The sequence below is a fragment of the Hyperolius riggenbachi genome, chromosome 3, assembly GCF_040937935.1.
Source record: "Hyperolius riggenbachi isolate aHypRig1 chromosome 3, aHypRig1.pri, whole genome shotgun sequence".
NCBI classification, from domain to species: domain Eukaryota; kingdom Metazoa; phylum Chordata; class Amphibia; order Anura; family Hyperoliidae; genus Hyperolius; species Hyperolius riggenbachi.
In genome coordinates this window covers 360,263,738-360,276,148 of record NC_090648.1, presented here as the reverse complement: position 1 = coordinate 360,276,148, position 12,411 = coordinate 360,263,738, and positions in this window count along the sequence as shown.

Genomic DNA, 12,411 nt, shown 5'->3' with positions numbered 1-12,411 from the left:
AGCACCGAAAAGGCTTGGTGTTTCTTTAACAGTTTCACAGCATCAGAACTTTGTTTCTCTTATGCAAGCCTCATTTTTAGCTGCACAGAAGAAAACTGCCCGGGCTTTTTTCCCCTGATGCTGTGCAAAGCATGATGGGATTTCTGATTTTGTTGTTCTCGTTCTGCTGTTTTAGTGCAATTTTTTTTTTTTTTTTACATTTTGAATTTGACATTTGAAGCCTAGTGTGTGCAGCTGGGAGGGGTTATCAGGACACAGGACAGTTGGAACTGTGTTTCCTGCTCCTTGTCACCTCCTTTCAACCAAAAAGATGGCTGCCCCCATGACAAAGATGGCAGCCCCCATGAATCACAAACATTTGCCTGTTCTTTTAAAACAGGGTGGGTAAGAGATTATATTACCTATCTATTCTAATTAACATAACTAATGTAACTTGATGACAGTATGTTTGTTTAGGCTGAAGTTCCCCTTTAAGGACCAGAGCCTTTTTTTTTCCATTCGGACCACTGCAGCTTTCACGGTTTATTGCTCAGTCATACAACCTACCACCTAAATGAATTCTACCTCCTTTTCTTGTCACTAATACAGCTTTCTTTCGGTGCTATTTGATTGCTGCTGCGAGTTTTAGTTTTTATTATATTCATCAAAAAAGACATGAATTTTGTCAAAAAAATGACTTTTTTAACTTTCTGTGCTGACAGTTTTCAAATAAAGTAAAATTTCCTATACATTTGAGCGCGAAAGTTATTCTGCTACATGTCTTTGATAAAAAAATTCAGTGTATATTTATTGGATTGGGTAAAAGTTATAGCGTTTACAAACTATGGTGCAAAAAGTGAATTTTCCCATTTTCAAGCATCTCTGACTTTTCTGCGCACCTGTCAGGTTTCATGAGGGGCTAAAATTCCAGGATAGTACAAATACCCCCCAAATGACCCCATTTTGGAAAGAAGACATCCCAAAGTATTCAGTGAGAGGCATGGTGAGTTCATAGAAGATTTTATTTTTTGTCACAAGTTAGCGGAAAATGACACTTTGTAACAAAGAAAAAAAAAAAAAAAAAGTTTCCATTTCTTCTAACTTGCGACAAAAAAAAATGAAATCTGCCACGGACTCACTATGTTCCTCTCTGAATACCTTGAAGTGTCTACTTTCCAAAATGGGGTCATTTGTGGGGTGTGTTCACTGTCCTGGCATTTTGCGGGGTGCCTAATTGTAAGCACCCCTGTAAAGCCTAAAGATGCTCATTGGACTTTGGGCCCCTTAGCGCAGTTAGGCTGCAAAAAAGTGCCACACATGTGGTATTCCCGTACTCAGGAGAAGTAGTATAATGTGTTTTGGGGTGTATTTTTACACATACCCATGCTGGGTGGGAGAAATATCTCCGTAAATGACAATTGTTTTCTTTTTTTAACACACAATTGTCAATTTATAGAGATATTTCTCCCACTCAGCATGGGTATGTGGAAAAATACACCCCAAAACACATTATACTACTTCTCCTGAGTACGGCGATACCACATGTGTGGCACTTTTTTGCACCCTAACTGCGCTAAGGGGCCCAAAGTCCAATGAGTACCTTTAGGATTTCACAGGTCATTTTGAGAAATTTCGTTTCAAGACTGCTCCTCACGGTTTAGGGCCCCTAAAATGCCAGGACAGTATAGGAATCCCACAAATTACCCCATTTTAGAAGGAAGACACCCCAAGGTATTCCATTAGGAGGATGGTGAGTTCATAGAAGATTTTTTTTTTTTGTCACAAGTTAGCGGAAATTGATTTTAATTGTTTTTTTTTCACAAAGTGTCATTTTCTGCTAACTTGTGACAAAAATAAAATCTTCTATGAACTCACCATACTCCTAACGGAATACCTTGGGGTGTCTTCTTTCTAAAATGGGGTCATTTGTGGGGTTCCTATACTGCCCTGGCATTTTAGGGGCCCTAAACCGTGAGGAGTAGTCTTGAAACCAAATGTCGCAAAATGACCTGTGAAATCCTAAAGGTACTCATTGGACTTTGGGCCCCTTAGCGCACTTAGGGTGCAAGAAAGTGCCACACATGTGGAACCGCCGTACTCAGGAGAAGTAGTATAATGTGTTTTGGGGTGTATTTTTACACATACAGATGCTAGGTGGGAGAAATATCTCTGTAAATGACAATTATTTGATTTTTTTTACACACAATTGTCCATTTACAGAGAGATTTCTCCCACCCAGCATGGGTATGTATAAAAATACACCTCAAAACACATTATACTACTTCTTCTGAGTACGGCGATACCACATGTGTGACACTTTTTTGCAACCTAGGTGCGCTAAGGGGCCTAACGTCCTATTCACAGATCATTTTGAGGCATTTGGATTCTAGACTACTCCTCACGGTTTAGGGCCCCTAAAATGCCAGGGCAGTATAGGAACCCCACAAGTGACCCCATTTTAGAATGAAGACACCCCAAGGTATTCCGTTAGGGGTATGGTGAGTTCATAGAAGATTTTTTTTTTTGTCACAAGTTAGCGGAAAATGACACTTTGTGAAAAAAAAAACAATACATATCAATTTCCGCTAACTTGTGACAAAAAATAAAATCTTCTATGAACTCACCATACTCCTAACGGAATACCTTGGGGTGTCTTCTTTCTAGAATGGGGTCATTTGTGGGGTTCCAATACTGCCCTGGCATTTTAGGGGCCCTAAACCGTGAGTAGTCGTCTTGAACCCAAATGTCTCAAAATGACCTGTGAAATCCTAAAGGTACTCATTGGACTTTGGGCCCCTTAGCACAGTTAGGCTGCAAAAAAGTGTCACACATGTGGTATCGCCGTACTCAGAAGAAGTAGTATAATGTGTTTTGTGGTGTATTTTTACATATAACCATGCTGGGTGGGAGAAATATCTCTGTAAATGACACATTTTTGATTTTTTTTACACACAATTGTCCATTTACAGAGAGATTTCTCCCACCCAGCATGGGTATGTGTAAAAATACACCACAAAACACATTATACTACTTCTCCTGAGTATGGCGATACTACATGTGTGACACTTTTTTGCAGCCTAGGTGCGCTAAGGGGCCCAACGTCCTATTCACAGGTCATTTTGAGGCATTTGTTTTCTAGACTACTCCCCACGGTTTAGGGCCCCTAAAATGCCAGGGCAGTACAGGAACCCCACAAGTGACCCCATTTTAGAAAGACGACACCCCAAGGTATTCCGTTAGGGGTATGGTGAGTTCATAGAAGATTTTATTTTTTATCACAAGTTAGTGAAAAATGACACTTTGTGAAAAAAAACAATAAAAATCCAATTTCCGCTAACTTGTGACAAAAAATAAAATCTTCTATGAACTCATCATACACCTAACAGAATACCTTGGGGTGTCTTCTTTCTAAAATGGGGTCACTTGTGGGGTTCCTATACTGCCCTGGCATTTTACGGGCCCAAAACTGTGAGTAGTCTGGAAACCAAATTTCTCAAAATGACTGTTCAGGGGTATAAGCATCTGCAAATTTTGATGACAGGTGGTCTATGAGAGGGCAAATTTTGTGGAAACGGTCATAAGCAGGGTGGCCTCTTAGATGACAGGATGTATTGGGCCTGATCTGATGGATAGGAGTGCTAGGGGGGTGACAGGAGGTGATTGATGGGTGTCTCAGGGGGCGGTTAGAGGGGAAAATAGATGCAATCAATGCACTGGGGAGGTGATCGGAAGGGGGTCTGAGGGGGATCTGAGGGTTTGGCCGAGTGATCAGGAGCCCACACGGGGCAAATTAGGGCCTGATCTGATGGGTAGGTGTGCTAGGGGGTGACAGGAGGTGATTTATGGGTGTCTCAAGGTGTGATTAGAGGGGGGAAATAGATGCAAGCAATGCACTAGCGAGGTGATCAGGGCTGGGGTCTGAGGGCGTTCTGAGGTGTGGGTGGGTGATTGGGTGCCCGCAAGGGGCAGATTAGGGTCTAATCTGATGGGTAACAGTGACAGGTGGTGATAGGGGGTGATTGATGGGTAATTAGTGGGTGTTTAGAGGAGAGAAGAGATGTAAACACTGCACTTGGGAGGTGATCTGATGTCGGATCTGCGGGCGATCTATTGGTGTGGGTGGGTGATCAGATTGCCCGCAAGGGGCAGGTTAGGGGCTGATTGATGGGTGGCAGTGACAGGGGGTGATTGATGGGTGGCAGTGACAGGGGGTGATTGATGGGTGATTGACAGGTGATCAGTGGGTTATTACAGGGAATAACAGATGTAAATATTGCACTGGCGAATTGATAAGGGGGGGGTCTAAAGGGCAATCTGAGCGTGTGGGCGGGTGATTGGGTGCCCGCAAGGGGCAGATTAGGGTCTAATCTGATGGGTAACAGTGACAGGTGGTGATAGGGGGTGATTGATGGGTAATTAGTGGGTGTTTAGAGGAGAGAATAGATGTAAACGATGGATTTGGGAGGTGATCTGATGTCGGATCTGCGGGCGATCTATTGGTGTGGGTGGGTGATCAGATTGCCCGCAAGGGGCAGGTTAGGGGCTGATTGATGGGTGGCAGTGACAGGGGGTGATTGATGGGTGGCAGTGACAGGGGGTGATTGACAGGTGATCAGTGGGTTATTACAGGGAAGAACGGATGTAAATAATGCACTGGCGAATCGATAAGGGGGGGGGGGGGTTGAGGGCAATCTGAGTGTGTGGGCGGGCGATTGGGTGCCCGCAAGGGTCTAATCTGATGGGTAACAGTGACAGGTGGTGATAGGGGGTGATTGATGGGTGATTGATGGGTAATTAGTGGGTGTTTAGAGGAGAGAATAGATGTAAACGATGGATTTGGGAGGTGATCTGATGTCGGATCTGCGGGCGATCTATTGGTGTGGGTGGGTGATCAGATTGCCCGCAAGGGGCAGGTTAGGGGCTGATTGATGGGTGGCAGTGACAGGGGGTGATTGACGGGTGATTGACAGGTGATTGACAGGTGATTGACAGGTGATTGACAGTTGATCAGGGGGGATAGATGCATACAGTACGCAGGGGGGGGGGGGGGGTCTGGGGAGAATCTGAGGGGTGGGGGGGTGATCAGGAGGGGGCAGGGGGCAGGGGGGGGGGGATAAAAAAAAAAATAGCGTTGACAGATAGTGACAGGGAGTGATTGATGGGTGATTAGGGGGGTGATTGTGTGCAAATGGTGGTCTGGGGGGTGGGCAGGGGGGGGTCTGAGGGGTACTGTGGGCGATCAGGGGGCAGGGGGGGGCAGATCAGTGTGTTTGGGTGCAGACTAGGGTGGCTGCAGCCTGCCCTGGTGGTCCCTCGGACACTGGGACCACCAGGGCAGGAGGCAGCCTGTATAATACACTTTGTATACATTACAAAGTGTATTATACACTTTGTAGCGGCGATCGCGGGGTTAACAACCCGCCGGCGCTTCCGATTGGCCGGCGGGTTGACGTCGCGGGTGGGCGGAGCCTATTGCCGGTGGATGCGCGCGCATCCCAGCGCGCGATCCCCGGCCAGAGAGTGCCCCAGGACCTGACGCCAATCTGCGTTACGTGGTCCTGGGGCTGCCACTTTGCCGCCGCCAATATGAAGTAGGCGGTCGGCAAGTGGTTAAATATGCCCCTTGTGGATTGGCTACAGTACAAGCTGAAAGTATCAGTGTGGCTGTAATCAGCATATGCACTGTTAATGTGTTGTTACAGTCAGTTGTTACAGTTTTAAGTTTGCCCCTTGCAATGCGGTTAAAGATGCATGGTTCGCTATTGTCGCCACTACACACATAAAGCCTGGAAAGTGCAGCCAATATGCTCAACTTTAAAGCTGTGACATGCCCTGATATAGACCTGTTGGTCCCGCTGTCAACATGAGGGTAGATTTCGCATGTGAGATACCGCTAGTAATTAATTGGCATCTCTCCCCCTGCCTAGTGTACAAATTATGCCCATAATCTGAACGTGGATTGCACCTGTTGTAGCAGCAAAACAAGTGTCTCACCTGCACTGGCTTTGGATTGGGCAAGTAGTTTGCATTATGCTGTCGGTCACAGGCTACCACCATCGGGTTATTATGGTCACAGTCAGCGGGCAATATGGGACTCGTTACAGCCATTAAACTATACCCATGTTGCCTTGGATGGAGTACGCGTAGATATTATAGCCGCTACCATTAGGCTAGAGATCACGGTGTCACTGGATTTAATGATTTACAGTTTGACGCTTATTATAGCTTATACGCATCCTAACCGCTATTTCTCATATTTCTCTTCTTCAACCGTTATATAGTGTCAATACTTAACGACAATAAGATTGTAGCTACTGTCGCAGTGAAATTTAAGTTTACCGAAATCTGCGCCCATTTTAACTAGCGGCTATTTTAACCACTTGCCGACCGCCCACAGCCCATGGGCGGCGGCAAAGTGGACGCCTAAAGGACCGCAATACGCCTTCAGGCGGCGCGTCCTTTAGGCATGCCGGGGGAGCGATCGCGTCATTGATGACGCGCGCTTCCCCCGGCAACTGGCTCCGCCCACCCGCCGTAACATCCCGCCGGCCATACGGAAGCGCCGGCGGGATGTTAACCCCGCGATCGCCGCATACAAAGTGTATAATACACTTTGTAATGTATACAAAGTGTATTATACAGGCTGCCTCCTGCCCTGGTGGTCCCAGTGTCCGAGGGACCACCAGGGCAGGCTGCAGCCACCCTAGTCTGCACCCAAACACACTGATATGCCCCCCCCCCGCCCACTGATCGCCCACAGCACCCCTCAGACCCCCCCCCTGCCCACCCCCCAGACCCCTGTTTGCACCCAATCACCCCCCTAATAACCCATCAATCACTCCCTGTCACTATCTGTCAACGCTATTTTTTTTTTATCCCCCCCCTGCCCCCTGCCCCCTCCTGATCACCCCCCCCACCCCTCAGATTCTCCCCAGACCCCCCCCAGACCCCCCCCCCCCTGTGTACTGTATGCATCTATCTTCCCTGATAACCTGTCAATCACCCGTCAATCACCCATCAATCACCAATCAATCACCCATCAATCACCCCCTGTCACTGCCACCCAACAATCAGCCCCTAACCTGCCCCTTGCGGGCAATCTGATCACCCACCCACACCAATAGATCGCCCGCAGATCCGACATCAGATCACCTCCCAAATCCATTGTTTACATCTATTCTCTCCTCTAAACACCCACTAATTACCCATCAATCACCCATCAATCACCCCCTATCACCACCTGTCACTTTTACCTATCAGATCAGACCCTAATCTGCCCCTTGCGGGCACCCAATCACCCGCCAACACGCTCAGATTGCCCTCTGACCCCCCCTTATCAATTCGCCAGTGCATTAATTACATCTGTTCTTCCCTGTAATAACCCACTGATCACCTGTCAATCACCTGCCAATCACCTATCACCCATCAATCACCCCCTGTCACCCCCTGTCACTGCCACCCATCAATCAGCCCCTAACCTGCCCCTTGCGGGCAATCTGATCACCCACCCACACCATTAGATCGCCCGCAAACCCGCCGTCAGATTACCTCCCAAATGTATTGTTTACATCTGTTATCTTCTCTAAACACCCACTAATTACCCATCAATCACCCATCAATCACCCCCTATCACCACCTGTCACTGTTACCTATCAGATCAGACCCTAAGCTGCCCCTTGCGGGCACCCAATCACCCGCCCACACGCTCAGATTGCCCTCAGACCCCCCCCCTTATCAATTCACCAGTGCATTAATTACATCTGTCCTTCCCTGTAATAACCCACTGATCACCTGTCAATCACCTGCCAATCACCTATCACCCATCAATCACCCCCTGTCACTGCCACCCAACAATCAGCCCCTAACCTGCCCCTTGCGGGCAAACTGATCACCCACCCACACCAATAGATCGCCCGCAGATCCGACATCAGATCACCACCCAAGCGCAGTGTTTCCATCTATTCTCTCCTCTAAACACTCACTAATTACCCATCAATCACCCATCAATCACCCCCTATCACCACCTGTCACTGTTACCCATCAGATCAGGCCCTAATCTGCCCCTTGCGGGCACCCAATCACCCGCCTACACGCTCAGATTGCCCTCAGACCCCCCCTTATCAATTCGCCAGGGCATTATTTACATCTGTCCTTCCCTGTAATAACCCACTGATCACCTGTCAATCACCTGTCAATCACCCATCAATCACCCCCTGTCACTGCCACCCATCAATCACCCCTGTCACTGCCACCCATCAATCAGCCCCTAACCTGCCCCTTGCGGGCAAACTGATCACCCACCCACACCAATAGATCGCCCGCAGATCCGACATCAGATCACCACCCAAGCGCAGTGTTTCCATCTATTCTCTCCTCTAAACACCCACTAATTACCCATCAATCACCCCCTATCACCACCTGTCACTGTTACCCATCAGATCAGACCCTAATCTGCCCCTTGCGGGCACCCAATCACCCGCCTACACGCTCAGATTGCCCTCAGACCCCCCCTTATCAATTCGCCAGGGCATTATTTACATCTGTCCTTCCCTGTAATAACCCACTGATCACCTGTCAATCACCTATCAATCACCCATCAATCACCCCCTGTCACTGCCACCCATCAATCACCCGCTGTCACTGCCACCCATCAATCAGCCCCTAACCTGCCCCTTGCGGGCAATCTGATCACCCACCCACACCAATAGATCGCCCGCAGATCCGACGTCCGATCACCTCCCAAGTGCAGTGTTCACATCTGTTCTCTACCCTAAACACCCACTAATTACCCATCAATCACCCCCTGTCACTGCTACCTATCAGATTAGACCCCTATCTGCCCCTAGGGCACTCAATCACCCGCCCACACCCTCAGAATGCCCTCAGACCCCAGCCCTGATCACCTCGCCAGTGCATTGCTTGCATCTATTCCCCCCTCTAATCACACCTTGAGACACCCATCAATCACCTCCTGTCACCCCCTAGCACACCTACCCATCAGATCAGGCCCTAATTTGCCCCGTGTGGGCTCCTGATCACTCGGCCAAACCCTCAGATCCCCCTCAGACCCCCTTCCGATCACCTCCCCAGTGCATTGATTGCATCTATTTTCCCCTCTAACCACCCCCTGAGACACCCATCAATCACCTCCTTTCACCCCCCTAGCACTCCTATCCATCAGATCAGGCCCAATACAACCTGTCATCTAAAAGGCCACCCTGCTTATGACCGGTTCCACAAAATTCGCCCCCTCATAGACCACCTGTCATCAAAATTTGCAGATGCTTATACCCCTGAACAGTCATTTTGAGACATTTGGTTTCCAGACTACTCACGGTTTTGGGCCCGTAAAATGCCAGGGCGGTATAGGAACCCCACAAGTGACCCCATTTTAGAAAAAAAGACACCCCAAGGTATTCTGTTAGGTGTATGACGAGTTCATAGAAGATTTTATTTTTTGTCAAAAGTTAGCGGAAATTGATTTTTATTGGGTTTTTTTCACAAAGTGTCATTTTTCACTAACTTGTGACAAAAAATAAATTCTATGAACTCGCCATACACCTAACGGAATACCTTGGGGTGTCTTCTTTCTAAAATGGGGTCACTTGTGGGGTTCCTATACTGCCCTGGCATTTTAGGGGCCCTAAACCGCGAGGAGTAGTCTAGAAAACAAATGCCTCAAAATGACCCGTGAATAGGACGTTGGGCCCCTTAGCGCACCTAGGCTGCAAAAAAGTGTCACACATGTGGTTCCGCCGTACTCAGGAAAAGTAGTATAATGTGTTTTGGGGTGTATTTTTACACATACCCATGCTGGGTGGGAGAAATTTCTATGTAAATGGTCAATTGTGTGTAAAACAAATCAAACAATTGTCATTTACAGAGATATTTCTCCCACTTAGCATGGGTATGTGTAAAAATACACCCCAAAACACATTATACTACTTCTCCTGAGTACGGCGGTACCACATGTGTGGCACTTTTTTACACCCTAAGTACGCTAAGGGGCCCAAAGTCCAATGAGTACCTTTAGGATTTCACAGGTCATTTTGCGACATTTGGTTTCAAGACTACTCCTCACAGTTTAGGGCCCCTAAAATGCCAGGGCAGTATAGTAACCCCACAAATGACCCCATTATAGAAAGAAGACACCCAAAGGTATTCCGTTAGGAGTATGGTGAGTTCATAGAAGATTTTATTTTTTGTCAAAAGTTAGCGGAAAATTGATTTTTATTGTTTTTTTCTCAAAGTGTCATTTTCCACTAACTTGTGACAAAAAATAAAATCTTCTATGAACTCACCATACTCCTAACGGAATACCTTGGGGTGTCTTCTTTCTAAAATGGGGTCATTTGTGGGGTTCCTATACTGAACTGGCATTTTAGGGGCCCTAAACCGTGAGGAGTAGTCTGGAAATCAAATTTCGCAAAATGACCTGTGAAATCCTAAAGGTACTCATTGGACTTTGTGCCCTTTAGCGCAGTTAGGGTGCAAAAAAGTGCCATACTCGGGAGAAGTAGTACAATGTGTTTTGGGGTGTATTTTTACACATACCCATGCTGGGTGGGAGAAATACCTCTGTAAATGGACAATTGTGTGTAAAAAAAATGAAAAAATTGTCATTTACAGAGATATTTCTCCCACCCAGCATGGGTATGTGTAAAAATACACCCCAAAACACATTCTACTACTTCTCTTGAGTACGGCAATACCACATGTGTGGCACTTTTTTGCAGCCTAACTGCGCTAAGGGGCCCAAAGTCCAATGAGCACCTTTAGGCTTTACAGGGGTGCTTACAAATTAGCACCCCCCAAAATGCGAGGACAGTAAACACACCCCACAAATGACCCCATTTTGGAAAGTAGACACTTCAAGGTATTCAGAGAGGGGCATGGTGAGTCCGTGGCAGATTTCATTTTTTTTTGTCGCAAGTTAGAAGAAATGGATTCTTTTTTTTTCTTCTTTTTTTTTGTCACAAAGTGTCATTTTCCGCTTACTTGTGACAAAAAATAATATCTTCTATGAACTCACTATGCCTCTCAGTGAATACTTTGGGATGTCTTCTTTCCAAAATGGGGTCATTTGGGGGGTATTTATACTATCCTGGAATTCTAGCCCCTCATGAAACATGACAGGGGGTCAGAAAAGTCATAGATGCTTGAAAATGGCAAAATTCACTTTTTGCACCATAGTTTGTAAACGCTATAACTTTTACCCAAACCAATAAATATACACTGAATGGTTTTTTTTTTAATCAAAAACATGTTTGTCCACATTTTTCGCGCTGCATGTATACAGAAATTTTACTTTATTTGAAAATTGTCAGCACAGAAAGTTAAAAAAATCATTTTTTTGCCAAAATTCATGTCTTTTTTGATGAATATAATAAAAAGTAAAAATCGCAGGAGCAATCAAATAGCACCAAAAGAAAGCTTTATTAGTGACAAGAAAAGGAGCCAAAATTCATTTAGGTGGTAGGTTGTATGAGCGAGCAATAAACCGTGAAAGCTGCAGTGGTCTGAATGGAAAAAAAGTGGCCGGTCCTTAAGGGGTAGAAAGACTGTGGTCCTCAAGTGGTTAAATGTACGCTTATCACAATATGCTAATTTTTTGAAAATTACCTGTATATCTCTGCAGCTCGTCCAGAGTCACCATGGGCCTTTTGACTGCATTTCTGATCAGCGCTTTCCTTGTTCGGCCTGTAAGTTTAGGTGGACGGCCTTTTCTTGGTAGGTTTACAGTTGTGCCATACTCCTTCCATTTCTGAATGATTGCTTGAACAGTGCTCTGTGGGATGTTCAAGTTTTTGGAAATCTTTTTGTAGCCTAACCTTGCTTTAAATTTCTCAATAACTTTATCCCTGACCTGTCTGGTGTGTTCTTTGGACTTCATGGTGTTGTTGCTCCCAATATTATCTTAGACAACTTATGTGGCCGTCACAGAGCAGCTGTATTTGCACTGACATTAGATTACACACAGGAGGACTCTATTTAGTCATTAGCACTCATCCGGCAATGTCTATGGGCAACTGACTGCACTCAGACCAAAGGGAGCTGAATAATTACGCACACTCCACTTTGCAGTTATTGATTTGTAAAAAATGTTTGGAATCATGTATGATTTTCGTTCCACTCCTCACGTGTACACCACTTTGTGTTGGTCTTTCATGTGGAATTCCAATAAAATTGATTCAGGTTTGTGGCAGCAATGTGACAAAATGTGGAAAACTTAAAGGGGGCTGAATACTTTTGCAAGCCACTGTAAATATATATTATAAAAATCACAGTGATGGCTGGGCGCCCCTAGGGACCCAGCGCCCGGGGGCAAATGTCCTACCCCTCCCACCCCAAGCTTCTCCCCTGCAGATGATAGTCCTGTTTAAATAACCTTGCACTGCCTGCAGGATGCTTCCTGCTGATCCTCCTCCTCTC